Source organism: Ambystoma mexicanum, chromosome 13 (genome assembly GCF_040938575.1).
Source record: "Ambystoma mexicanum isolate Mex_15411 chromosome 13, UKY_AmexF1_1, whole genome shotgun sequence".
NCBI lineage: Eukaryota > Metazoa > Chordata > Amphibia > Caudata > Ambystomatidae > Ambystoma > Ambystoma mexicanum.
In genome coordinates, this window is record NC_090938.1 from 214,977,823 (window position 1) to 215,005,184 (window position 27,362).

A 27,362-nucleotide genomic window follows, 5' to 3' on the forward strand; every position below is an offset into this window, starting at 1 on the left:
TATTGCATTTCTCACTGTGTGCCTGGCTTATCTTGCAGGCGTGACCTTGGCGTCGGCTTGCGGTATGAGAGTTTGCAACGTTGTGCCCTTGACTGTCTGCTTTCGCTGGGCTCATTCTGCAGGGTCAGCAACCGAACTCTTGCTCATTCAATGTTCATGGAAGCTTTTGCTTGCGGCCTACTTGGGCCTGGTGCATAGGTGGAACCGTTTGATACAGAGCGCTTTAGGTTATGGTATCATATTGCTCTATCCCCAGTATTGTGTCTTCGTTATATTTCTCATTATGATACATGGGTTTAGGAGAAGCGTGAGCAAGCCTTTTTAGATGAGTTCATTGTGCGTCTTGCGTTTCTGCATTTTGAAAAGCCTATGTGGAAAATAATAAAGATGCACGTCCGTGGGTGTGTCCGTCGCCTACGTCATAGCACTGAGTATGTTCTTCGTATGGATTGGTGTGGGAGTGTCCAGTGTGTATGTTTGCACGGGTGTGCTGACCATTGGCTAGGCCGTCATGGCATCTCTAACGATGTGTTGATTTGGTGCTGGATGGTTCAGTCGAGTCCATCCATGCCGCAGGTGTCGGCATGTGCAGGGCAGGCTGGTGGGCACGCGAGTGGGCACATCCGTATGTTCCTGTACCAGGGTATTTGGTCGTCTGGTAGATGGGCAAACTCCTCTCGTGGCGGGTGTCTGGGCCGTGATCCTCTAGGCCAGGGTTGAGAGGGGATTGGTGGGAGCCTTTTGTTCACTTTTCCCACTTCACTGGTAACCCCAAGCCTTTCGCCACAGCCCATTTTGTTCATGTGGGCAACCTACAGATATGGGCCTCGGGTGTTCAAGCCACCATGGAAAACAGGGAACCCCATGCATTTCTGAAAAGAGGACACCCGAGGGAATCTGCAGAGGTATGATTTGCACAAATCGGCCCAGAATGTATTACCCAGACACCCCCGCAAAGTCCGAAATGTGGGGAAAAAACACATTTTCAGCAGATTTCACTCGGCTCACCCATTGAAACACGCCCCCAACAACAGATGTCATACCGTCCCGCGTTCCCACAGGTGTCCCAAAGAGAGGCAGACCTCTTGTGTGCAGGTGTCGTACCTGAGTGACAATGGGTACATCATTTGTATAGTAACTTCTCTGTAGTGTGCTCAGGAAACAGTAAAGTACTGGTAGTAAGCCATTTCACGTGCACCTTTCCTCACACTTCCCATACATACCAGTCACAATGCAGTTGGACACGCAAGGTGGGATTTAGCACAACGAGAAACCTCCTTGTGTAGCACAAGAAGGATCGTCCTTGTGAGCAGTGATGCCACGACAAGGCTCCCACCGGATCACTGGCCATTCGTATCCCTTTCGTGTCTGCAGTCAGTTGGCATCCATGTCAGCAGTTGCACTTCTACCAAGTCACTAGCACCAGAGCAACCATATCTGCCCATGACCATATCTACACACTTATACCACGTGGACATGTGCTTACAATGCAACCGTGTCTCTAGCAAAATCTTAACTATCATTTGGCAGCAATTGTATAGTAACTGTGTCTGCATTCAAACTTTATGTGCCTGCAATCGTATGTGCACACTGATAGCAAGTGCATAATGGCTCACTTGGCTACCCTGCCCTACAGGCACTATCTTCCAAACCAACTTCGAGTATGCCCATAGCAACTCTGGGCACACATTCATATGTTCAACTGTAACCACACAAAACACACCCTGCAACATGGCAATCATTTCTGCAGTGCTGGAAAAGTACATTCACAGAAATTACATCTGCAAGTTCTTTGTATCTTTACCTCATTCATACACCAATCATATCCAATTCATTCCTACAGAAGACGTGTCACTTACACCACACATAACATTACTCGCAGTAAAACAATAAACAAGGCAGGATGTTACGAGGTAGGCAAGATTCCGCCGCCATACAGTTGGTGTCCAAGTGCCGCTTTCATGACACTTAGACCTCAAGGGAGGGAGCCAAAGTGGCGTGTATTATTTTGAAAAGACACCCCTTGAGTGGAGGGAACCTGAATGGTGTTCTGGTCTTCCACAAAGCACCCCTTGAGTAGAGGGAGCAGGACTGGCGTGTCTTTGCATGCCAAACCTTAGGTGGAAGGAGCCTGATTCAGGTTCCTTTCCAATGTACGCCGGAAGCAGATGGGGCTTCCCAGACGTTTTTTTCTAAGGCAATCCCGAACAGGAGCAAGCTGCACTAGCGTGCCTTGCCAAGACACCCCAAAGGGGAGTGACCCAGAGTGCTCTACCCTTCTTCTCCATGGCCCCCCTCAACTAGAGGGAGTGGAGTGGCATTCCTTTCCAAGGTGCACCTGAAGTGGAAGGAGCCTAAATTGTGTTACTTTGCAAGGCACACCTCGCGCAAAGGGAGCTAGACTGCCTTTTCCTTATGAGGCAGACCTGAAGTGAAAGGTACCGGGGGTGATGTCTCTTTCCCAGGCAGGCCTCAAGTGGAGGGAGCAGGATTAGCATTGCTTGCCAAAACACGACAAAGGGGAGTAAACCAGAGTGGTGTCCCCATCTACTCCAAGGCACACCTCAAGTGGAGGGAGCTGGAGTGGCATTCCTTTCCAAGATGCGCCTACTTTGGAAGGAACATGCATTGCGTTACTTTGCAAGGCACACCACGTGCAGAGGGAGCTAGACTGACTTTTCCTTATGAGGCAGACCTGAAGTGAAAGGGACCGGGGTGATGTCTCTTTCCGAGGCAGGCCTCAAGTGGAGGGAGCAGGACTAGCATTGCTTGCCAAAGCACACCAAAGGGGAATGACCCGCAATGGAGTTCCTTTCTTGTGCATGGCACGACTCGACTAAAGGGATCCGTAATGATTACTATTTCGCAGGCATGCCTCCAATGGAAGGAGCCTGATTAGCGTTCCTTTGCAAGTCACGCCTTGAGCTGAGGGATCTAGACTGATGTATATTTCGTAGGCAGGCCTCAAGGGAAAGCTACGGCTGTGGTTGCCTTTCCAAGGCAGGCCTCAAGTGGAGGAAGCAGGACTAGCAATGCTCGTGAAGGCACGCTAAATCAAGTGAAGTGAGTTGACATCCTGTTGCATTTTCATTGAAGGTTATAAGACATGCACCAATTCAGCGGCTAAGGGTCCCTTTCAAGGAATGATGGGCATTTTCGGAAGTCAGTCGATCTCCCAATGTTTTTCCTTTGTATGATACAAAAGGAAACAAGGCTGAAAGCAGAGGGCAGGCTGGGAAGGGCATTGGGGACAATACACCCGAGTATCCTTCCTCTTTCCTTGTCTTGTACACACCTTACATTTTCGGTAAGGTTGTGCCTTCGTGGCAGAGGGGGGAACATAATCACCAAAGTGTCGCTCTTGCAATCTGGCCACATCTTCTACCTCTGGCTGGAAAGGAGGGAATTTGTACATGAACCATAGCCAGAGATTGAACAATTGCTAATTCAAAGTCCAAAAAGGAGAGGTTGTTTTGTGGAGTAGCTGCACGGTATACCACATAAGCATTGTACGTTGCCATATGCACACTGTGTGTGGCTAACTTTTTGTACCAGAAACGCGACTTGCGTTCAGCACGATATGACTCAAGCACTTGGTCATTTGTGTCTACTCCACCCATGTACTTGCTGTACTCCAGAATGCAGTTGGGCTTCCACACTTGCTGAGTCTGCTTGTGCAGAGGGACTGCTGAAGTACTTTCATCATGAATAGTACTTAGCATGTACACGTCCCTTTTGTTGCAGAATTTCACTGCCAACAATTCATCCCGCCGCAATGCCATACATTGTCCCTTGGCCAACTTCTTATACACAAGTTGTCTGGGGAAGCCTTTGTGGTTACTGCAGATTCTAAGTCAAGACTCGTAGGCTCAGATTATGCTCTCAACTTCTTTACTTTTCTCGAGCAGCAACACAAAAAACCAACAACAATATCAAAAAAACTACAAATCCCAGGAAGAACCGACATATTTGTAGTCCATTTTGATAGGATATTAAACACGTGACTTATTTCCCCAATCACAATGCCTTCTCCACTATAATACTTCATCATCTCATAGTCCTTCCTCTTTCTTTGCTGCTCGAGCAGCTGAGATAAGTGCCTTTTATTATTTGCTATATTTCGGATGTTTATACTGTTTTATACTGGCATTGTTAGGCAGCGCGCACGCAGGGACTTTATACGCTGGGCGCGCAGGGTCTATTGGTGGAATATATCCGCAAGGCATAGACGTCACGGGACTTCGTTCCGGCGTCGGTTCCCTCAGAAAGGGGGCACTGTGATCACAGAAGTTCGTAACAGGCGCGACGGGACTCCTGGGGTTCCGGCGCCATTGCGAACTTGCGTTAGGAGTGACAGCACCAACTTCAAAGGTCCGGAGAGCGGCATCTTAGTTTGTTATATATAAGAATCACGAAACAGCGTGGTCCAGCGACTTGTGAAGGTTCTTTCTGATTATATGAGCCTTGGGCGCCATCTAGTGGCAGAAACTGGTACCGCAAGCTAAAGCTTTGAGTTGAAGCGTTTACTGAGCACAGCAGGTAAAACTGCTTTGACCCCTCGTTATTCTGCCTGCTGAGGAGGAGGTTTTAAGAGATTATATAATCTTTTTGACGGGCTCAGTCCCAGGCCAAAACTGCCATTCATATAGAGTCTCGCCTAGCTACATATAATAAATACATTGTGACGGGAGCAGCCCAGGTAAACTGCATATAAGGCACTAATACGGCTCGACAAGCCATTGGTAAGATGAGTACTTACTCAGACGATTCTGATGGTCCCCATGTCAGTGGGCTGCGCATGAGTGAGGCAGTCCAGAGAATGGAAAGTGCCGAAGGACCCCATGGCGAGAGGGGCATCCTGCGAAGCCTAGCGGCCTTGTCGCGAGATAAGGAGCATAGGCAGAAAGGGGGAAGAAAGCATAGAACCCGGAGGGACCGTAGCGCCCAGACCACCCTGGGTTCACCCTGTGGATCTAGCTCATGGAAAAGAAAGGCGAGGTCTCGAGGAAGGAAGATTGCTAGCTCAAGCGAGTCGGACGACGACTACTGTAAGAGCAGCTCTAGATCTGAGGGATTCACGTCGTCAGAATCCCACACCTCCCCAGAAGAGGACGAAACTCTACATAAGAGCAAGAAAGGCAGGAGGGAAGCAGAAGATCCTCTCAAGGATGAGTTTGATCCTGACGACCTGGTTCCCCCTAGGTCTAATGAGTGGGACCCTCCGGAGAAGATCGCAGAGTACCTCAGAAGATGCTTGAGAGCGCTTCTGGACAAACAAGCCAGATCGAAGCTCAAAGCGGAGTGTCCACGCCCAAGAGTCCCAGACGGGGTGGCAGAGACCCCTGAGATTGATGAAAGGATTCTTACCTTCCTGGGCAGCTATGGCAGGGATGTCAAGAGGGGCATCGACAGGTCCTGGAAGTCCTGCCAAGATAAGTTGCTGGATATGCTGGGACCAATAACAAAAATTTGGCTGCTGGCGGAAGAGGCTAAGGCCAAAAAAGAGCCCATGGACCCGGACATAGTTGCTGGCTGGGCTCAGAGAACCATCTGTCTGCTTGGAAACGCAAACACGGCGTTGGCTACCGAAAGAAGAAGGTCCATCCTGATGAAGCTGGACTCTAGGCGGGGGGAGATGGCGACCTCTGAGCAAGCTGTGGCTGCAAAGGGCAAATTATTCGGGGACCTATTCATTAAGGACATGGCCAAATTTGCTAGTACATATGTCTCAATGGACGGGGCTCAATCTTCCCTCAAGAAGATATTCGGCCGGAAGGTTTTCGACAGGGCTGGAGGAGGAAAGGGCCGCTCGTCCAGCCGTGGCCAATTCAGGGGCCCCTACAAAGACAGAATTTCTTGGAGGCAGGAAGACCGGAGCTCCAACCCCTTCTTCCCTTCCAGGGGAAGAGGTAGGGGTAGGGGTTGGAGGAATAATGGCAAACAGCAGCACCAGAATACCTCAGGTGAGAGATGTGCAATTAGTAAAGTCGCTGGATATGAGTGTTCCTCCTGTAGGAGGAAGAGTGAAATTGCATGTACAGAAATGGGAGGAGTTGTCCTCAGACGCATGGGTAAGACAGACCGTGCAAGGTTTTCACTTGGAATTCTGGCAAGAGCCATATCAGGTAGCGTTGCCAAGGCTGATAAAGTTCAGCAGAGAAGACGAGGATCTTCTAGACAAGGAGGTAGAGTTACTCAGGGCAAAGAAAGCGATAGGTCCAGCCTTCGAAGGTTCAGGAGGTTTCGTAAGCAACCTGTTCTTAGTGAAAAGGAAAAGGAAGGTAAGGCCAGTGATAAACCTGAGGGGTTTGAACTGCTTCTTAGTGTACAGGCACTTCAAGATGGAAGGGATGCATCTTTTAAGAGACGTTCTCCAGCAAGGGGACTTGTTGGCAAGGATAGATCTCAGAGATGCATATTTGATGATTCCAATTCATCCAGAGCAGACGAAACTTTTACAGTTTATATGGAGAGGAAGGAGATGGGAGTTGAAATGCCTTCCGTTCGGACTGGCTTCAGCACCATGGTGTTTCACCAAGTTATTGAGACCAGTAGTAGCATTCCTGAGAGAACAGGGGATCAGGCTGATTATTTATCTGGACGACATCTGCCTGATGTGTCAGGACAAGGGAATGCTAGTGCAACAGATTCAGGTAGTTACGGGTTTACTGCAACAGTTAGGTTTTCTGATAAACTGGGACAAATCGGAACTAGAGCCAGCACAGGAGATGGAATTTCTAGGGTTCAGTTTAGAGACGACACAGGGAGTTCTCAGGCTTCCGTTGAACAAAGTGAACTCAGTGAAGAAAGAGATCAAGAGCATGATGACGAAACAAGAGGTTTCTTTGAGGGAAATAGCGAGGCTAATAGACCGTCTGTCATCTTCAATCCAGGCGATATTCCCAGGGCCCCTGCATTACAGGGCTCTGCAGAGGCTAAAGATAGACCATCTCAAGAGAGGTCTATCTTACGAGCAGAAAGTGAGAGTGTCGCAAGAAGCGAGATTGGAAATTGAATGGTGGTACTACCACATGGAAGCGTGGAATGGCAGGGCGATATTTGGCTCATCCCCGGTCCTGGTGATAGAGTCCAATGCCAGCCGTTGGTGATGGGGAGCCAGATGTGGAGATTAATCGACCGGAGGGAGATGGTCGAGCGAAGAGCTGGGTCTCCACATCAATTGTCTAGAACTTCTGGCGGGCTCATTCGCTGTCAAGTGTTGGACCCGGGAAGGGGTGAAAGCTGCCATTCTGTTGAAGATGGACAACGTTTCGGCGGTCCGATATATACATCGATTGGGCGAACGAGGTCGAAGAGGCTGACGGAGATGGCCAAAGAGTTCTTGCAGATATTTCTCCAGAAAGGAATAAGCGTGAGAGCGGAGCATCTGCCAGGAGATCTCAATCTGGTAGCAGATTGGAATTCGAGATACCTCAGGGACTCCAGCGATTGGCAGCTGGACGACTCAGTATTTCAGGAGATAATGCGTCGCAGGGATCCGTGTCAGACAGATCTGTTCACCTCCAGATTGAACAGGAAGATCTCCAGATTTTACAGCTGGAGACCGGATCCGGAAGCGACAGCGACAGATTCATTTCTCCAGGCCTGGGGACCAGCAAAAGAATACGCGTTCCCTCCGTTCGCCATGATAGCATGCACAGTGGCACAAGTCAGGCGACAGCGAGCCACAGTGATTCTGATAAAACCAGATTGGCGAGGTCAGGCTTGGTTCCCGGATCTTCTGGAGTTGTCGTACAAAGCTCCAATTCGGTTGCCAGACAGAGAGGATATACTGTTGAATCCGGCAGGAGAAGTTCATCCACTGGTCAGGTCAGGGAACTTGAGTCTCATAGCTTGGCCGATTTCAGGAGAAGTTGGGCTAGGCCAGATCTTTCAGGCGCAGCTCAAGAATTTATCAGGGAGTCATGGGCTCCAGCCACAGGGAAGGCCTATAGGATGGCATGGAACAGATGGAGTGATTGGTGTCTGGAGAGGCAGGTTGATCGCATGCACACAGATGTAGTGCACATAGTGAATTTCCTGGCGGCACAAGCAGAACAAGCGAAGGCTTACAGGACTATTAATACTTAAAGGTCAGCGATCTCGGCAGGTCATGCGTATATTGATAATAAGCCGGTAGGCGAACATCCCCTAGTAGGTAGGCTGCTAAAAGGCATCAGATGTATGAGCCACCTACGGCTAGATATTCTCGTTTATGGGATGTGAATATAGTATTGAGAATGTTTGAGGCTTGGCCAGATAATGAGTTTCTATCTAGGAAAGCGTTGTGGGCTAAACTAACTACCCTATTATGTCTGACTTTCTTGTAAGAGAGTGTCAGATGTGAAATCTTTAGAAGTAAATAGGAAATCCTTTTCACCAGCAGGTGTAGTATTTTATATAGAGAAAAGGACCAAGACGAACATTAGATCAGTTGAGTATATGGCCTTTCCGGGTAAACCCAAATTGTGTCCAGTTAGATGTTTGAAAGCGTATGAAGAGAAAGCTAACAAGGTGAGACCTACTTGTAACTTGTACTTGTAAAGTAGGCCCAAGCGCAGTGAAAGCACCTAACGTATTAGTACTAGGCCTGTGTCATTAGCACAAAAATAACCCACACCACGAGTGAGCTTCAGGGAGTAACAAGCCTTTCATTGTCTTGGAGGCTGTAGGTCTTCGCGCCCTGGGAGAATGTGCTCTGCATGGCCACGAGAAGGGGGCAGAGTGCCTCTCGGTAGTTACCACCCCACAATACAAATGCTATGGCTCCTCTGCCCCAAAACCCCCTGCGTCAGAGCTACAGACCTCCTATGCTTTGATCCCTAGACCCCCACATACCACGGTGCCAGCCAGGCCCAGCCTACCGACCATAAAGCTGTAGCACCCCCGATCAATCAAAAAGATCAGAAAGCAAGGCTATCTCACCTTCACATTTGGGTGAAGTGATTTGTACTGCGAGACGTTTAAGAACTTTTATTTTAGACCAGTGGAACAAGTAGCGTCGTTGGTGGTAGGTAAGCTTTAAACAAGCATAATCTGAGCCTACGAGTCTTGACATAGAATACAGATTTCCCATACATTCGTTACAGAAAGTCATGATTCTATTAAAGACTCGGAGGCGAAAGATTATCCCACCCAATTTCAAAGGTCGCTATATAAGTATATAATGCAATGTGATAATAATGCATATTGGTATTGGCATGTTATTGTTGTTATGTGATTGCCCACCCGTTTATAGTGAAATAGGTAATAGTTTTTGTTTCAGGAACAGAACAGAAGGCAGCGCCATGAGGGGATTATCTGAGAAGTTAAGTTGTCTACCGGTTGGGACGCAAGTTGAATTAGTTCAGCGAAAGAAAGAGGGAGGACTATGAGATGATGGAGTATTATAGTGGGGAAGGCATTGTGATTGGGGAAATAAGTCACGTGTTTAATATCCTATCAAAATGGACTACAAATATGTCGCTTCTTCCTGGGATTTGTAGTTTTTATGATATTGTTGTTGGTTTTTTGTGTTGCTGCTTGAGAAAAGTAAAGAAGCTGAGAGCATAATCTTTCGCCTCCGAGTCTTTAATAGAATCATGACGTTTTGTAACGAATGTATGGAAAATCTGTATTGTACCACATGGCAGTGTGCCCACATTAAACAATTCCTTGAACAGTGGAATTCCTGTGTAGAAATTGTCTACATACAAATGGTGTCCCTTGTGGAGCTGTGGTGTGAGAAGATCCCAAACTATCTTCTCACTTGTCTCTAAATGGGCTGGGCAGCCCAGAGGGTTTAGGGTGGAGTCTTTACCGGTGTAGACTCTGATGCTGCAGACATACCCAGTGGTATTTTCACACAACATGTACATTTTAATCCCATATCATGATCTCTTGCTTGGAATGTATTGCCTGAACACTAGGCGACCTTTGAACAACACCAACGATTCATCAATGGATATGTTCTGGCTAGGAACATACACCTCTGCAAATCGGTGAGCGAAGTGGTCCAGAAATGGCTTGAGTTTGAAGAGCCTATCAAAGTTTCGGTCCGTTCTGGGTAAAGCTGCCGAGTTGTCCTTGAAGTGCAACATTCGCCGCAGTGCTTGAAAGCGATTTCTGCTCATTGTAGCTGCAAAAAACAGGCAATAAAGTGGTGCTACAGTAGACCAGTATATCGAGACAGACGGCTTGTGTCCAATTCCCATGAGCAGAACGAGACCCTAAAACCTTCTCATTTCAACATTGGTTGTGGGAACCCATGCTTGTGCTCTGGAGTGGGGTTTCAGAGTGGGACCCCTTGGCCTCATGAACTGTTCAGCGTATGCATTGGTTTGCTGAACCACATTTGCAATTAACCCATCATCAACAAAAAGGTTGAAAAAATCAATGGGCTGAAACCCATCTGTATTCACTGTGCACCTTGATATACCAGTGAAAGGGGGCACAACAGGCTGAGCCATTGCTGGAGGCACCCAGAGCGACTCTTCAGCCATGTCAGGAACTGCCACATTGCGTGGCCATCTTGCACGTCCCCTCCCCCTCACAGTTACCCTGCGTGTGAGAAGTGTGCGAAAAGGTGGATGCACTCGTCCTTCCTCTTCGTCATCAGATGATGATGATGATGAGTTGAAGGAGGGACTTTCATCAATGGACAACTCACTTCCCCAATCACTTCCTTCCTGACCCTCAGAAGCACTATCTGTTTCAGATTGCATGTCCACCTCTGTGCCTTGCTCTGAGCCAGACTCCATCACTGCAGCTAATGCCTACGCACCAGACATTGATCGCAGAGAAGCCATGAGTACCTTTGCGATGGAACCCTTCACTGCCCAAAGACCTGATGAAGACTGAAACAATAAGTATGTGTGCTTCTCAAAGTATGGAACGTAGCAGAGTAAGTGGTATTCAGTGCCACAAACCAACTCCACACAAGTACACCAAAAGGTCACGACTTTGCTCACAAACTGTAGCAGCCCTCTGCAATATGACATACTCCCTGCATGCTACAATAAACGGAGTACTACTTTGCAAACACTCACGTGAAATGCTAAGGACCAGCTGACTGCTTTCCTACATGTTGGTAGACAGCTACAACACACCTGCACCTAAAAGAAAGACAACAAAAAAGCTAAGGACGATGTCCTCTTCCACTACACTTTACACAAATACAAGCGTGGCTACGAGGATTGCAGCTACACTACCTATTCAGAAACAGCCAACATGCTTTGCACCATGCCCTCCTCCATGGGATGCTGGTGGATGGGAAATGGAGGTGAGAAGCAACCATGCAACGTATTAGTGATTGGGTGAGTTGAAAAGCTATAAGCAATGAAGAAGCAGACAGGGAAGATAACAAAAGTACACGGCAGGCCCTTCCAGGCAACTGCTGTCACACTTTTGAAAACAACACCTGCTCATTCACATAGTTGTAAGGGGAAAGGTCACGAGGACGAAATTAATGCAAGGCCAAGCAAATTGATTTAGACTGATGCAAGTGGTGATGGGTAGCTAAGAAATAAGCAGCACAGACATACTGAATGCATTGACATGCCATGAATGCAAACAATTGCTAGGAAGTGGGAGTCTCACTGCCAACATACTTACTACCATTTTTATTCACATTTCACATATTCCAGTACGTCCATCAGTAACAAGGCACACACCCCCCCGTAAAATAGCATCAGGGCAAAATCCATTATCTCTCCAATGAACAGCTCCATGCCTGTTTTGGAAAGGTGCACCCCATCTCTGTGAAACATCACATCACCTTTGATAATGCATGGTGAATGGTCCGTATTCTGTTGTTGCCCTCTGTCAGTCTAGTGAACTTGCCATTCAGTTTTCACGCCGAGCGGTTGGTGGCCCATGTATTCCCTTGAGTTCTCCAATCCATCATGAGAATCATCTGGGACCAGGCCACCACAGTATTTGGAAACCTCTGTGCAATCCATTCAAGGTCCGCCATGAGCTGCTCCCATACCCCCTTCGGTCCCACAGATGTAAAATCATTTCCTCCCAGGTGCACCACTATAAGGTCAGGGGGGCTCTCCTTTTGCTTGGGCATCGATGATGGCTTCTCTGAGCTGGTGAAGGTGCATCCCCTCAACCCCAAACCAATGCACTGCAAGGCCATCCCTTCCAGACCCAGATGTAGGTGGCCCTCAGAAAAGTTGTGCAGCCCTTTGGATATAAGAGTGGCCAAAAATCCACACAACCCTCATCCTCACTAGGAAATGGAAACAGGAAAACACCCATGATTATGGCTACTCATACAGTTTACCAAATAACACAACGATTGCGTCACCACATGGCTCGTGTAACAATCCCAGACAGACACTTCACCCATTCGGAACGCACCTCTCATTTCAGATAACAGTAGGTTGACAAATAATTGCCACATTATTTTCAGGGGAAAGAGGTGAAGAAGATAGTATGTCACCTTGTGCCAATAACACAGTTGTGCTGGCACAATTGTAAGCAGTGAAGGTTTCTACTCCTGTGGGCCACCAACTGCACTGAACGGTGTTAAGGTGACTTGCACATGCTACACCACTATACTTTGGCAGGGTGACTAGTCTGCCAGAGGATATGAAGTCCACAGGAAGTGTGCTTTGTACGCTCTCTGAATATAGGTACCCTGACAGAATGTGCGCCATTCATCACAGATGGATGCAACTTTGGACACTTTGATTGTGAGAACTTGGGGTACAGCTCCTGAACCACTGGTGAACTTAGGGCCACTCAACTACCAAGGCAGAGAGGCAGCCAAGGTCACACACATCAACCACCACCACCCTACATCTCTGTCTGGCCAGCACTGTAGCTTTCCCCTCCAGGAAGGGATGGGGACCCTGCCGGGGCACGCTGCACCCACTGCTGAATTTGGGGGACACAATATCCATCTGAGAGATGGACGCCCAAGGCCAATGACATAACCCCTCCCCCATCCTGCCCCTCTAGCTACTCTGCGTTACAGCTTTTCCCCCTGCAAAAGGATGGGGACCCTGGCGGGGCTCACTAGGACCACTGCTGGAATTGGACCACAGAAATGGGGATCGTTACAGTAAAAGTAATGATCTCCGTATCAAGTGTGCGTAGCATGCTCAGAAAAAAATGACCATCTGCATTACTACGGGCAACGTTTTTGAAAAGTTGCTGCTACTTATGTCGGACAATTTTTCCTTCTGCAAAGCAGCCACCTTCCTCAATGCAAGGCACTCCCATCACTGCCCCCGAACCTCCCCGCTACCCTTTCCAACCCATACCACTGACACTGCAGCCACAGTTTCTCCCACTACAGTAACCCTCGACCCCCACATTACCAAGTAATATATGTAGTACTTACATAAGTCAGCAAAAGCTTTTCAGTAGCCGCAACAGCAAAGGAAACATAAAAGAATTACATTCAGTGCTTTGCCTACCAATAACACATCCAAACTGTCTGGCAGATATCTGTACATTTTTAAGCTCCTTCCACCCCATACATGACACTTCTCAGTCATCTACCCCCACGGAAGGCTGGACAGCACAATTATAGGAAATTGGAATAAGACCAATGAGCATATGGCAACCCCAAGCACAAAAAAAACATTGCACAGCAGCCGAAAATGGCTGCTGCAGTGAATTTACTTTCAGTTTCGCGTCGACGTGCTTTACGCACGCTGACGTGAACCTGAAGGTAATCCAGCCCCTGGCAGTGAGGGGGCACATCACGCTCAAAACAAAGTGCCAAAAAGGTCGAGATATCTCGTCCTTGGCACTGCACATGCACTTTCAAGAACAAGATACCTTGTCCTTGGCACTTAAGGGGTTAAACTAGATTTAATGGCTAAGAAAAAGAGAATGCCACCCGTGAATCTCCACAGTAAGACGGCCGCTTGTAACCCTTCACGTGGCAGATACCCCATTTTCTTTATGGGAATTACTTTATTTAATCAAAATCACTAATGGCTTATGGTCTAGTAAAACAAAAATGAGGACACGATCGGCGCTAAGACTAGGAATCACAGACAGGGTTGAAAGAATGGTTCTGACAATATTATAGGTTCTTAAGGTAAAGATAGGATGGTTTAGAAATGGGGCTAGGACAAGGTAAGGCAAGATATGCTATAGTTTACTATGATTCCTATTTATGCTTACAGTCCACTTTATGTTAAGATTTTGGACCGTCAAGGGTTCTGGTCATCCCACGGATCGGGTTTACCAACGGACAGCAGGGCACATCTGTCAGAATTAGATCAGCGGAGCGGTTCTGGTCACCTGGACTGGCACCTCGGACTGGACTGGACTAGATTGGATTGGCCCTTGTGGTTGCTGGACACTGTAGATCAGTGGGATGGCGAGTTTGGAGCAGGCAAGCATTAATGGTAGCAAGCCAGACTGGATCAAAATTGCTTCCCTTTGGTTTTGGGATGGTTTCAGAATGTGGGGCTATCTGAAAAAGAGTTCATCAATGCAGAGGCCTTGGCTTTGCAAAGAATCAGGAATCAGGAACAAGATGGAGAATTCAGGAACAGGGCGCCACGCAGCAATCAGGATGAAGTCAGGAATCAGTGTGTCTCTGTGTGTTGTGAGGTTCCCTTATTTATCATGCCAAATGACATCACTAAGGTTTATGGTAGGGGCAGACTTACTACCCACACCCACAAGGCTATGATTGGGCAGGAGCACAGTTCCCGCCTTGCTCTTTGCTGGTTGGATGACAGAAAGGGCTGTCATGTTGTATGATATAATCTGGAAACCTCCCATAGCTATTGGGACCAAAATCTAACTTTCCCATGAATACATATTTATGTAGTTATGCCCTCTAAGAAAATCATATATATAAATTACATATTTCGTGGGTCACATTCCAATTCAACTCCCAAGTCGGTGGGTCTTTCTGTTGAATTTTGGTAATTTTAACTATGAAAGGTATGGCCTAACATTTCCCAATTATGTGCATATATGCGCAATTACCCCTAGCACAAGTGTAAACAATGTTAGTTTTGCAACATTAATAGTTTCGGCACCATTGGTCATTCTTTGTAACTTTTGTTCCTTACGCAGAAGAAATTCTACCAAGTTTTCAAATGACTAGCATTAATTCAGATTTACATGTATGCATTTTTCTTCTCTTTTCTCATTCTGGCTGCCAAGTTAAATGTCTTGATGTTCAGTGGCAAAATAAGCATTTTAAACCCAAAAGTCATATGTCAGTTTTTTTTCTTTCTTCTCAAGTGTAAGCAACTGTCAAATCCTTTGAAGTTGAATTGGGGCCTCTCCCTCGAGAGTGGAGCTTCCTGCCCCTCCCCTGGAAAGGTGAGTGTCCAAGCCTGCCATTGTCTTCACCTGGGGCCCAGACGAATGTCTAATGAAGTTCCTTTGACATGAGTATGCGAGGCCTGCCAGCAGCAATTAGCCTTTCTTTCCAGCAGTGGAGGTGTCAACCTTTCTCAGGCTAAGAACTGTCAGTGGGTTTAGCTCTAAGTTTCACCTTTTTAAATCTTTCATTTAAACATATAAAATTGAACACAGTTTATAGGTGAATTTTAAACCTTAGCAATCCTTTGACATGCTTAAAGAATTTAGCCTTTACACAAGAATATACTTTACAACATAAGATTTTTTTTTCTTGTCATTCCTGAAAAAGCACATTAAACTTATATCTTTAAATCCGATTTTCATCTGCAGCAAATACACATTTTAGTCAGCATTAGTTCTTCCCTTGAGTGCTGCGATTGTTTGCAGCCTGGATACATGTATCATGCCTTGGTTTAGAGTTTCTCTCTGCACAGCTGATGCTGATACTTGTTGCAAAGTTTTAGCCACATTTCCCGTGGAAAAATGAACACACATTCCCTGGTTTGCTTTGACAAAGATATTGTTGCCAGGAGCTGTCAGTCAATGAGGCCCGGTTCCTCTGAGCCACACTGGATGATCCTGGGCATTGCAGGGCCCTTTTAATCTCAATGATTCAGTAGAAATGAATGGATCTAGCACCAAACAGCACTTTGTATGGTTGAAAAGCTGAAAATGTAAAGAGGCATTTTGGGTTTACATCCAAGGTACTGCTGCTTCTTTGCTTTGCTCTATGTTGAATATTGCAGAGCACACTGGCACATTCTTGCAGTGATCACTCTTGTTTTACCCCACCTGAAATGGGGTTGGCAGGGCTGTGCATTAATTTTCCAGTTATTACAAACGCAGTTTCAACATTTTTGGCGTTCACAGGAGTCATCACATCCATTTTGGGCTGTTTCCTTCACCATTTCAGTACAGTGATGCAGTGGCACATGGGAATGGGTGAAATATCCCACGGTGTTCAGAACAACTCAGACAGCGGTAACCAAGGAGAGAAACAGCCAAGAAGAGGACTGGTACCTTGAAGTCAGGTAAGCACTTGTTTATTTGCAGGTTAGTATCCCGGCATGGGAGCTGCACTGTTCCTGTCTGCAACCACTTCACTAAATCGTTCACTGCTCTCTACCCTGCCACATCACCCAGGGAGCATTCAAAGGAGGATCCTGTGCAACTCGGCATGGAGAGACAGTAGCAACAGCGCTCATGGCGCTGTACAAGCCATCCTGTCCAGCACAGGGCGGAATGTGCTGAACACAACTATATATGTTATTGGCAAAAAGACATGCATCCTGTCAGCAAAACAAATACCCTTTATGGCTTTATTTTTTGGATAACATTCACCAGTGCTTCTATGGATACAGCAAATACTAGCGGGGAGAGGTTACATCTTTGTTTGGTGTCCCTCTTTAGTTGGAATGGTTCTAAAAGAAGACCATTAGTAGAATTGTGGGCTTTTGGTTTCCTATAGCAGGCCAGGTTTCTTTGTATGAAATGTGGTTTGAACCCCAAGATGCTGAATATAAAAGCCCAATCAACTCGATCAAAGGCTTTTTCAGCATCAAGGGTTATTAACATTGCTGGTATCTTTCTAATCTCATTCTATGGATGTGGTTGAACGATTGCTTTCCTTGATGAACCCTGACTAATCTGCATCGATCAATTGAGTTATATACTTCTCAAAGAGTTTTGCTAATATCTTAGGGCCTCATCACGAGTTTGGCGGTAAGCCCTAAAAGTGGCAATAATGGAATTAGCGCTGCCAATACCTCTCTGCCGGATCACGAGCCGGCGCAAATACCACCAAATATAAACCCAGCCAGCGCAATGTTAATGTTAATGTTAATGTTGAAGGATATTGGTACCGTGCACTATCATCACTGGAGTGGTCCCCTGGTGCTCTGGTGGCTCTGAAACAGGAAAGGGGGGTGTGTTAGTGGGAGTAAGCGGGAAAAGTGCAAGAGAGCAGTGATGTGCTGTTGGCAGCCTCAACACAGTTAACACCATTTGCTGGGCTTGGGGTGTTTTCCGGTCAGTAGACGTCATGTGCTTTTGTTTGAGTCTATGTGAGGATTGTTTTGTCGTTGCAGTGTAGTAAAGTTTGTGCAGTTTGTTGTGGTATAGGGTTGTGGTTGTGTCTGGTTAGAGTTTGAGAGGTGTAGGCGCAGGGGTGAAGATGTTAGTGGATTGGTCATTGACATTGTTGTCTATAAGCGATGTGATGAATTTCCACGTTTTTCTAGGTGTGGCGCGCAAGCATCATTGCATGTCAGACTCGCTCCGGCATCAGCCGATGGTCATTATCCCTTTCTTAGGTGACGCTCGCCAATATTCACAATTGTGCCCAAATTTGGCCCCTGCCCACCGTTGGAACCTGTCTATGTGTGGGGCTAGCTGGTATTCGCAATTCCATCCTAATCTGTCCTCGGTGGCAGTCCCGATGCAGTCTGGACGTGGCTTCACTCAACAAACGTTACTCTATCCACTATCACAGCCGGCTGTATCTGTGCCTGTAACACCAAGCGCAATCACAGCCACATCACAAGTCCATGTACGGCAGTATAAGCGACGAAGACCGGTGCTAATATCGCCAAAAACAGGGCACAATTACCTCCAGCCTCCAGCTGGAGATAAATGTACACAGGTGTCAGAAATTAACCCACATGTGCCCCCAATGCACTCCAGAAGGCTACATAAGGCACACCCCTACCCCAAACACAGTTTTTAACACCATGCTGCCACTAGCTACTGTTAGCTGGGATAGGCAGCTGTTCATGCTGCCCTAGAAGTAAAGATGTGGGACATCCAGGCCAAGGCACAGGCAGTACAGGTGGTGTGGGGGGGGATACTGTGTAAGGCCACCCGTACACATTGCACTGTGACTGATGTCTGTGCCTTCCCCCATGCAGGGGACTCTGGATACCCACAGCTTCCCTGGCTAATGACCCCTGTGCATGATCCACAAACACTGCAGGATATTGCTTACAACCACGCTCACAGCGGGACCTGTGTGTGCATCGAGCGTGCCTTCATCCTCCTGAAGGCACTATTTTGCTGCCTTGAACATACCGGTGGAACCCTGATGTACACTTCAGAGAAAGAGGGTATAAGTGTGCTTTTGTGTGCCATGCTGCACAATATCTGCCTGAATAGAAATGTGCCGCTACCCCCTGACGTGGACATGCCTCCCCCTTGATGAGGATGCAGTACCAGTGGAATTACCCAAAGAAAACGAATGAGAAAAAAAAAACAGAGGTAGAAAAGACGTTTTTTGGTCTCAATTTTTTGACATTTTTGATAGATGGGTGGTGGGTTAAGGGTATAACCTAAGGACCTAAGGTAGGGTGAAGTGGCAGGAGTGCATGGGGGTCTCCCACCACATTATTAAACAAAAAAAAAAGTTTTTTTCACATACATCCAGTGCCTGTGGCCGAGGCAAATGCATGCATTGCTAGAGATGATGTGAGCGACGGCAGACTGGCTCGCCAGGGACTGATAGACAATTTCTTTTGATACATTTACATGCACATACCATGCACCACTGTGAGACACTCACGTCAATCAATAAACACGACAAGGGCACAAACAGGAATGTCCACGCATTGATGATGTTCAACTGTTTTACTTAAATAATGTGCGCTAACTATCCCCCTCCCATCACCAACTCAGCAGCACACTATCCCCCCTCCCACAATCAAATACCTAGCACTCTATCCCCCCTCCCACCACCAACTCCCCAGCACACTATCCTCCCTGCCACCAGCACACCATCCTCCCTCTCCCCTCCCACTACCAACTCCCCAGCACACTATCCCCCCTCTCCTCTCCCACCACCAACTCCTCAGCACGGCCACTCAGGGCAAAACGTGTCTCAATGTTATTTGCGTGGCATCTTTCCCTCATGCCAGCCCCATGTGATCTGGGACCCGATTGGCGTTGGGACTGGCACCTGGGTGTACCCTGCCGCAACTCCTCAGTGCGTGTCGTAGAAGTGGAGGCTGGCCTGCGGATGTGCTGGAGTGTGATCTTTGTGCTCTGGCAAATGCCTCTGCAAGAGCCGAGACCCCTTCGGTCATCTCCCTGACCCTGTTCCCATACACATTCTGGGCAGCAGTACAGGCAGCTGCCTCTGCCCGGATCCTTGACCTGGCCTGCACAATCCTGCGGGGGGCCCCTTGTAGGCAGTCATGGATCACCTGCAGGTGTTGCAAATGGGTGTGCCCAATTGTCTCAAGCTCCCTCTGTTGCCTCTCCATCTCCTGAAGCCTCTGCAGGGTGGTGTTGCTTGGTGGTGTGTGCTGTATGGGAGGGGGCTGTGCAGTGCTCTGGGCTGTGGTCCAGAGAGCCATTGGATGGTTTGTTGATGTCCGGTTCAGGTGTCTGGGCACAATGGTGACAGTGAGGGCTTTCGGGGGGTGGGGGGCAGTTGTGGCCCTTATGCACGAGGTGACACTGGGCTGATGTACCTCTATGTCTCAACAGTTGCCCTGCCAGGAGGTGTGCCTTCTATGTCAGTCACTGCAGCTGCTGGAGTGTGTGCAGTGGGCATTGGAGTGCTCCTGGTGGCCTGTGGTGTTGCGGTAGGCTTGGCCTTGCTGGGTCATGGCGTCTCACGGCAGTCCATCTGCCTATGCGTACCTTGCGTGTGCCTTTGTGGGGTGGTGGTGTTGGCATACCCTGAGGGCTCGGAGGGGCCACTTCCAGATGGGCCTGCCCCCTCGTCATCCTCTGATGCTCTGGTGATGTGTGAGTGCCTTTAGGGGACATATGAATTTTTGTTAGGTATGGTTCTTCCACGTGTGTTGGCATGCAAGACACATTTGATATGGTACAGAGTGGGACCCCACACATTTGGGCAGATGGACATGGTTAGTCAGGGGACATTGCATGTGGGAACAGCATTGTGGTAATGGCCAGTTGGCTTTCGGCATGTGTGTGGGGAGGGCAGGGATTCCATGCTGGGGCAACTATGTATTGCTTGCATGCTTGTGGTCCTTCAAGCCCCCACCTCCCCACCCCGGGTGGCACACATCTTGTGGGAATGAGTGCGGTGGCTTCCTCTATGGCACTGCCATAGCTTTGTGTTGCACTGTGGTGTACAGTGATTGGCTAGCTGCGCCCATGTCAGCATAGGGGGACATATACTTCTATGCGGATTGTCTGCTATGTCAACATGGGGCAAGCCAATGTTGGTGTGACTGCTGCATGATGTCGTGGTTGCTCACGTACCACAATCCTGCTGGCACAGTGTGCACCGGCAGGGCTGTGGTGTACATTGGCACTTGGATAGGTCACTTGCCATCCCTTCCCACTGCTGTTAAGCTCAGGGGTGCCCTTGGTTTCCTGCCCCATGGCTGCTGTGGAGGGTGGCTGATGTGGCACCCCGTCACTACACTCTGATTGGCCGGCCCAGCTTCTGGGTCTGCTGATATGTGTCCCTGTCCACTGGGGCGTCTTGTGCTAGGCTGACATTTGTGCATGGACATGTGCTGGGGGACGGTGGTGTTTGACTCACCACTTGATTCCTGCTGCTGGCACCCTCCTCTCCAGCCCCCTCAATGCCCTTGATGTCCAGGACTGTGCTGCACTTCTTCTCCCAGGCAGTGAATGACCAGTGGTTCTACGATTGCACCTCCAGTCGCCAGGGTATCCTGGGGGTGTTGGGACAAAAGTCTACGCACCCTGACCCCTCCCTGAATTTTGGGCTCCTTAAATGGTTTTCAGGCACCTTGCCTCTGGTCCTCTCCTATGAAATTTTGGATTGTTTCCAGGTCTGGATGGGTGCAGGAAGTGGAGATTATGGATGGATTGAGTTGTTCAAGATGACCGCTACCATGCTTCCCATTCTGGCAGTGACACAATTTCTGCTGGCGCTAATAGCGATGGGATCACTGGCGGGAACGCTACTAGCACCAATATTTCGATGATAGCCCTTATTTTGGCGCTATTTCTGCCGGGCGGTAATAGCGCTACTGCTGGAGTGGGGTGCGCGTTCACGCCAGGTTGTGATGCAGTGCTATTGCCACATGACCCAGCTACAACGCTATTTCCACTGCAGTGCAGAGCTCAAAGGAGTTGGGAATGGAATGTTAGATGTGGGGAGGGTAGGTAGGGATGCAACTTTTTGGAGGACAAATTAATGAGAACAGGGCATAAGGTTTTGTGAAGCCAAAAAGCCAGGCAAAGATTTAGAGCACTACTGCCCTCACCCAATGAGCGGTCATCCCATTTGAATTCCAAGTAGATGCATAACAAAAGCAAAAAATTCCTGAAATTCAGTTTCAAGAGTGGTGTCCAGGTCACATCATTACTGGATACCTGGTGTCTGAAGGAGATAAGGGGGGAGCCGTGTCTGGAATGCACCGTGATTTGGGATAGGAGGAGCCAGTAAATTTAGAACAAGGCCGGGGGTGCAGCTTGTGTGTGCCGCGGCATCTGGTATAATGAGAAGGCCCATGCTGTAACAACTCGGAGGCTGATTCCGGCACCAAAAGGCCGCAGGACGCATTCAGCAGACACGCTGCCATCAGAATCGGCAATGTCAGATTGCTACCATCTGTTTGACGCGGCATGCTACGCTTCTCCGCTCTGTTCCTTAGGCGTTGGAAGTTGCCATGGAAGCGGGCTACAGCGGACACCTGTCGCAACAAAACCGCCTAGGTTTCCCATCATGCTCGGAGTACCACGTGAATGGTTATCCAATGGCCGCTAAGAGCCTCGTCTTCATCGAGGCATAAATACGTCATTAACCCACCAAACGCTGCTTCTATTTAATGTAGCTACCGGCATTCTGAAGTTTCGACTTCTTTTGCTACGGCTTCGTTTTTTCCATTTTCTTATAATTGAATCCCCATGTATTGAACCCTTGCTGTAAGACGGACTGCTCCTGCATTGCCCTTGTGCCTACATTTTACCTTCCGGTGTACCAAACCCTTGCTGTGTCATATGGACTGCTCCTGATTACCTTAATCTTATTTTGATTTCCCACGGACCAAATAGCTTCTTATGTGTTAACGGTTGCTGTACATGCTTACTACCACTATAGTAACCATCCTATACCTTCACTTACTTCCTATACCTCACCTCTGGACACATTGAGACATTCTTCACCAATCCTTCCTATCAAGTTTCCCTCCTTCGCCTATCTGGAATACCTGCTCATTACTGCACACTTTCTGTGCACATTCGGATGCCCTGCAGGAAGTGCACCTTCTTGTTACACTCACCTGGTTCCCACGGGGGCGTTGATCGGAACTGGACTGCTACGGTCTCCACCAGCGTTATTCGTAGTGCTGAGAAGGCTGACTGGACCAGCCCTCCTAGCTTCGTTTGCTTGATTTGTAAAAGGAGTTTCCTAAAAGCAGGAGAAGGGAATTAGCCACCCAGTGGATGCGAGGAAACACTGGCTTAATTCGTTCCCTCTAAGCACCTCTGATATTCCCTTTTGCTCCCTCACCTTATTGTTTGTAATGATGAGCCCTCCATCCTGCACAGAACGCAGGGGCGCGTAGAATTCCAGTTGCTTCACTGGTTCGAAGATCTTGGGCGAGTTCCAGACGTGTTGGACTCCATGGCAAGTTTCAAGGAGCTGTAAGTATAATGTCTTTAGAGTTCAATTGTCTAATATTCACTCGTTTCCCCCTTTTGTCTTGCAGCTTGAACCAAGAGGAGTTCACCTGAAGGGCTGCAGGTTGCGCGCAGGTAAGAGTCTGTATTACCCAGCGCTGTCCAGTAAAAAATAAATAAAATGTCTTTAACAAGTGTCTTTTCCTCCCAAAGGTGCGGCGTTAAAGATGTTGCATGCCGATGAAAGATGACTAGAGCGGTAACTATGGTGAGTATAATATGGTTGTTTTGATTTTCTTTGTTGGCACCCGGCTCACCTGGTTATCCTTTGTCTCTCTCAGGTGCACGGATGCAGCGACGAAATGATGGCAGCAGCGCTGGACCGTGGAGATGAAGACTGGTAAATATGGCGGGGCGCTACTGCTAGCGATGCGATGCTTTTATTTCTGAAGTATTTTTTCCCAGTTCGGAAGTGCGGCGAGTTCGGGAACAGATAAAGATTAGAAGGTAAATTCTTGTTCTTATCTTCCTTTCTTCTAGGATGATGTCCAGGATCGAGGCGGGTGTGGCAGAAGACAGGATGCTGCAGGCACAGTGAGCGTTACGCTGCTGAAATGCAGAATAACGCGAAGCGTGTGTTGCTGGTCGGGCGTGGTTTAAATAGCGTCAAAAAGTAGTCCAAGATAAGAAGTCCCTCGAGCGACACCCGAGTAAAAAAATAGTCCCTGTAGTAAAATAGTCCCCTCCAGGCTTCACGTTGGCCTGGATTCAATTGCAGCATGGTCTGCCTGAGGTAAGTAATGACTATGAGCCTGGCGCCTTAGGCGCCAGGACTGATTTCTATTATGGGCCTGGCGCCTAGGGCGCCAGGACTGAACCCAGATATCCCCTTGCCGGGGCTGCTGAGGTTTTAATAAACGTCTGGATGCCTGATTCCGGGGCTGATGGGCTAGGTCCAGATGCCCGGGGGTAGGCATCATGACAGCACTCCCCCCCAAGGCCCCTCCTAAGGTTGTTCTTCCCCTGGGCCCTGGTTTGTCTGGGAAGTTCCGATGGAATCTCTTCACCAACCGAGGTGCATGAACGTGGTCACTGGGCTCCCATGACCTTTCTTGTGGTCCGTAACCCTTCCAATCGATTAAATAAAAAAGTTTTGATTTAACCATCTTAGAGTCTAGGATATTATTTACCTCGAATTCAGGTTCTCCATCTATCAGGATAGGGTCAGGTGGTTTGATTAATCTTGTTCCGGGTTGAACTGGTTTTATAAGTAAAACATGAAAGACAGGACGGATCCGCATATTAGAGGGTAATTCTAATTTGACGGCCACCGGGTTGATAATGGCTTTAATGGTGTAAGGTCCCAAATATCTAGGATTAAAAGTTTGAGTTCCTTTTAGAGGTATGTGTTTTGTAGCCAACCAAACTTGATCTCCAATCTGGTATTGGGGAGTGTCACTTCTATGTTGATCAGCATTTTTCTTGTATTTCTCTTTTGCTTGTTTCAAATGTTCAGTTGCCTCCTTAAAGGCTTGTGTAATAGTAGAGTGCAGATGGGTCACTGCCGGCATTTCTTAGTGCTGGGGCGAATCGAGTTCTGAGGTTCGAGGATGATGTCCATATATGGTATAAAAGGGGCTTTGTCCGGTTCCTGAATGTACAGTTATTGTATGCATACTCGGAAATCCATAAAATATCTTTCCGATTACTTTCGGTCTGGTGTAGCATGCAACGTAGGTACTGTTCAAGGGTCTGGTTGGTCCTCTCCGTCTGACCATCGGTCTGGGGATGGTGACTGCTAGATAATCTCACGTCGATTTGCGCCAATTGACAACATTTCTTCCAGAATTGCGAGATGAATTGACTACCTCGGTCAGAGACCAATACGGAAGGAAATCCATGTATTCGAACAATGTTTTCGAGAAATTCCTTGGCCAAAATTGAAGCGGAAGGTAATCCCTTTAAAGGAATAAAGTGGGACATCTTGGAAAAAAGATCAACAATAACTAGAATGGTGTTAAACCCATTACACAGAGGTAGATCTGTAATAAAGTCTAAAGACAAAGTGTGCCAGGGTGTCGGTGGAATATCCAAAGGTTGTAAAAGACCGGCTGTTTTTTTCTTCTGACTTTTGTTCTGGGAGTAGATAGCACAAGACAGCACAAATGACTTTAGGTCTTTTCGCCAGGTTGGCCACCAGAATTGTCTTTTAATTTTAGCTTCAGTCTTTGCAATACCTGGGTGTCCTTCCATCAGAGCATCAAGGTAATTGGAGATGACTAGTTCTTGTAGTTCTTTGTGTGGTAGAAATAGACGCCCTTGATAGTAAGGTAAGTCATTGATGACTGAATAATCTTGGCCCTTTTTCACCCAATCCTGCAGGGCTGCTGAATCGAAAAGTTGTTGGATTTTTAAATGAATATCTTCTAAAGTCTGTCGACAGTTATGCCAAGGATTCTTTGTTCTGGATTTATAGGCACAGGTTCTGGGTTCGAAAATGCTTCTCCCATCCCTATTCGGGATAAGGCACCTGCCTTACCATTCTTGCAACCTGGTCGATAAGTGATCACGAAATCAAATTCGGTGAGGAATAATGCCCATCGAAGTTGACGCGATGATTGGGCCTTGGCTGTTTTTAAATACTGCAGCTTCCTGTGATCAGTGATTACAGTAATGGTGTGCCTGGCACCGAGAAGATAATGCCGCCAAGCCTTGAAGGCAGATTTTATGGCTAGCAACTCTTTATCGGTAACCGCATAGTTTAACTCGGGGGCGGAGAACTTTCTGGACCAAAATGCTACTGGATGAAGTTGACTGGTTTCAGGATCCTTCTGGGACAGGACAGCTCCCATGGCTAAACTGGATGCATCAGTTTCAACTACCTATGGGAGTTCGGGGCGTGGATGCTTCAAGACAGGTGCCGACGTGAATTTCAATTTCAGCTCTTGGAAGGCCTTTTCAGCCTCTTCGGTCCACAAGAAGCATTTGTTTTTTCGTAAAAGTGCTGTGATGGGGTGTACCATATGTGAGAAGTCAGGAATAAATCTTCGGTAGAAATTAGCAAATCCAAGCATGCTTTGTACCCCTTTAACTGAACTGGGTGATGGCCATTTGAGAATTGCATCCACCTTTCGAGAGTCCATTCGGACTCCTTTTGGAGTCAGGATAAATCCAAGGAATTCAACTTCTGTAGCATGAAAAACACATTTTTCCAATTTTGCATATAACTTGTGCTGACGTAATTTTTTGAGGACTGCACGAACGTGCTTAACATGGTCTGATTCTGAGGAGGAGTATACTAGAATATCGTCGATGTATACGACAAAACAGACGTCAATGAGTTCACGAAGGACATTGTTCATAAAATACTGGAAGGCTGCTGGTGCATTGCACAACCCGAAGGGCATCACCTGATATTCGAACAATCCGTACTTGGTACGAAAGGCAGTCTTCCATTCGTCGCCTTTCTTTTCACATACCAGATGACATGCCCCAAGGAGATCTAATTTAGTGTAGATGCAAGCGTCCTTTACTTGGTCTAGTAATTGGGGGATCAGAGGCAATGGGTATCGGTTCTTCACCGGAATCTGATTTAATGAGCGGTAGTCTATACCAGTCTGAGGTCACCTTCCTTTTTAGGTATGAAGAATAAAGCTGAGGATGCAGGGGACTTGGATGGACGAATAAAGCCATTAGCAAGGTATTGATCCAAATATTGTCGTAGGTGTAGGTTTTCGGTTTCCGTAAGGGCGTAGATCCTGCTGTATGGAGGTTGCGCACCAGGTATGAGGTCGATTTGACAATCGTATGATCTGTGTGGTGGTAAGGTGTTTGCCTGTTCTTTTTGAAAAACGTCCTGGAATTCTTGGTATGCCTGAGGTAACTGAATTAGTGACTGTGGCCAGGCCTTTGTCCAAGGTTTTTTCCAGGTAACAGGTGTGCGCACAATCCGGGAAGGTTATTCTCTTCCCTCGCCAATCAATACAAGGATTATGTGTTTCTAACCAAGGTAACCCCAGTATTATTTGGAACTGCGGGGCTTTGATTAAATCAAACACAATAGTCTCTCGATGCCGATCCTGACCCAACAATGTCATCTCTGTAGTGGAATGAGTTACAGACCCAGAGGCAATTTCAGTTCTGTCGACTGTGGTGATGACATCCGAAGTGGTCTTTTTGCAGAGAGGTAGATTCATCCTAGAAGCCAATTTGTGGTCCATATAGTTTCCTACGGCCCCGCTATCGACGTATGCCCTTACCGCGTGCATACGTGATGGCTGCCTTGGATCAATAAGAACCATTGGTATGATTAGGTGCAAGGTCTGAGTGTCCTTCTTCAAGCTCGGCAAGCGGACTGCTACGCTTGTCGGGCGTGGTCGTTTCCCGAATCAGGCTCTGTTTGATTTCTAACAGCAACTCCGACTACTTTCTTGGATGGTTTTATAGGGCAATCCCGTAGAAAATGTCCT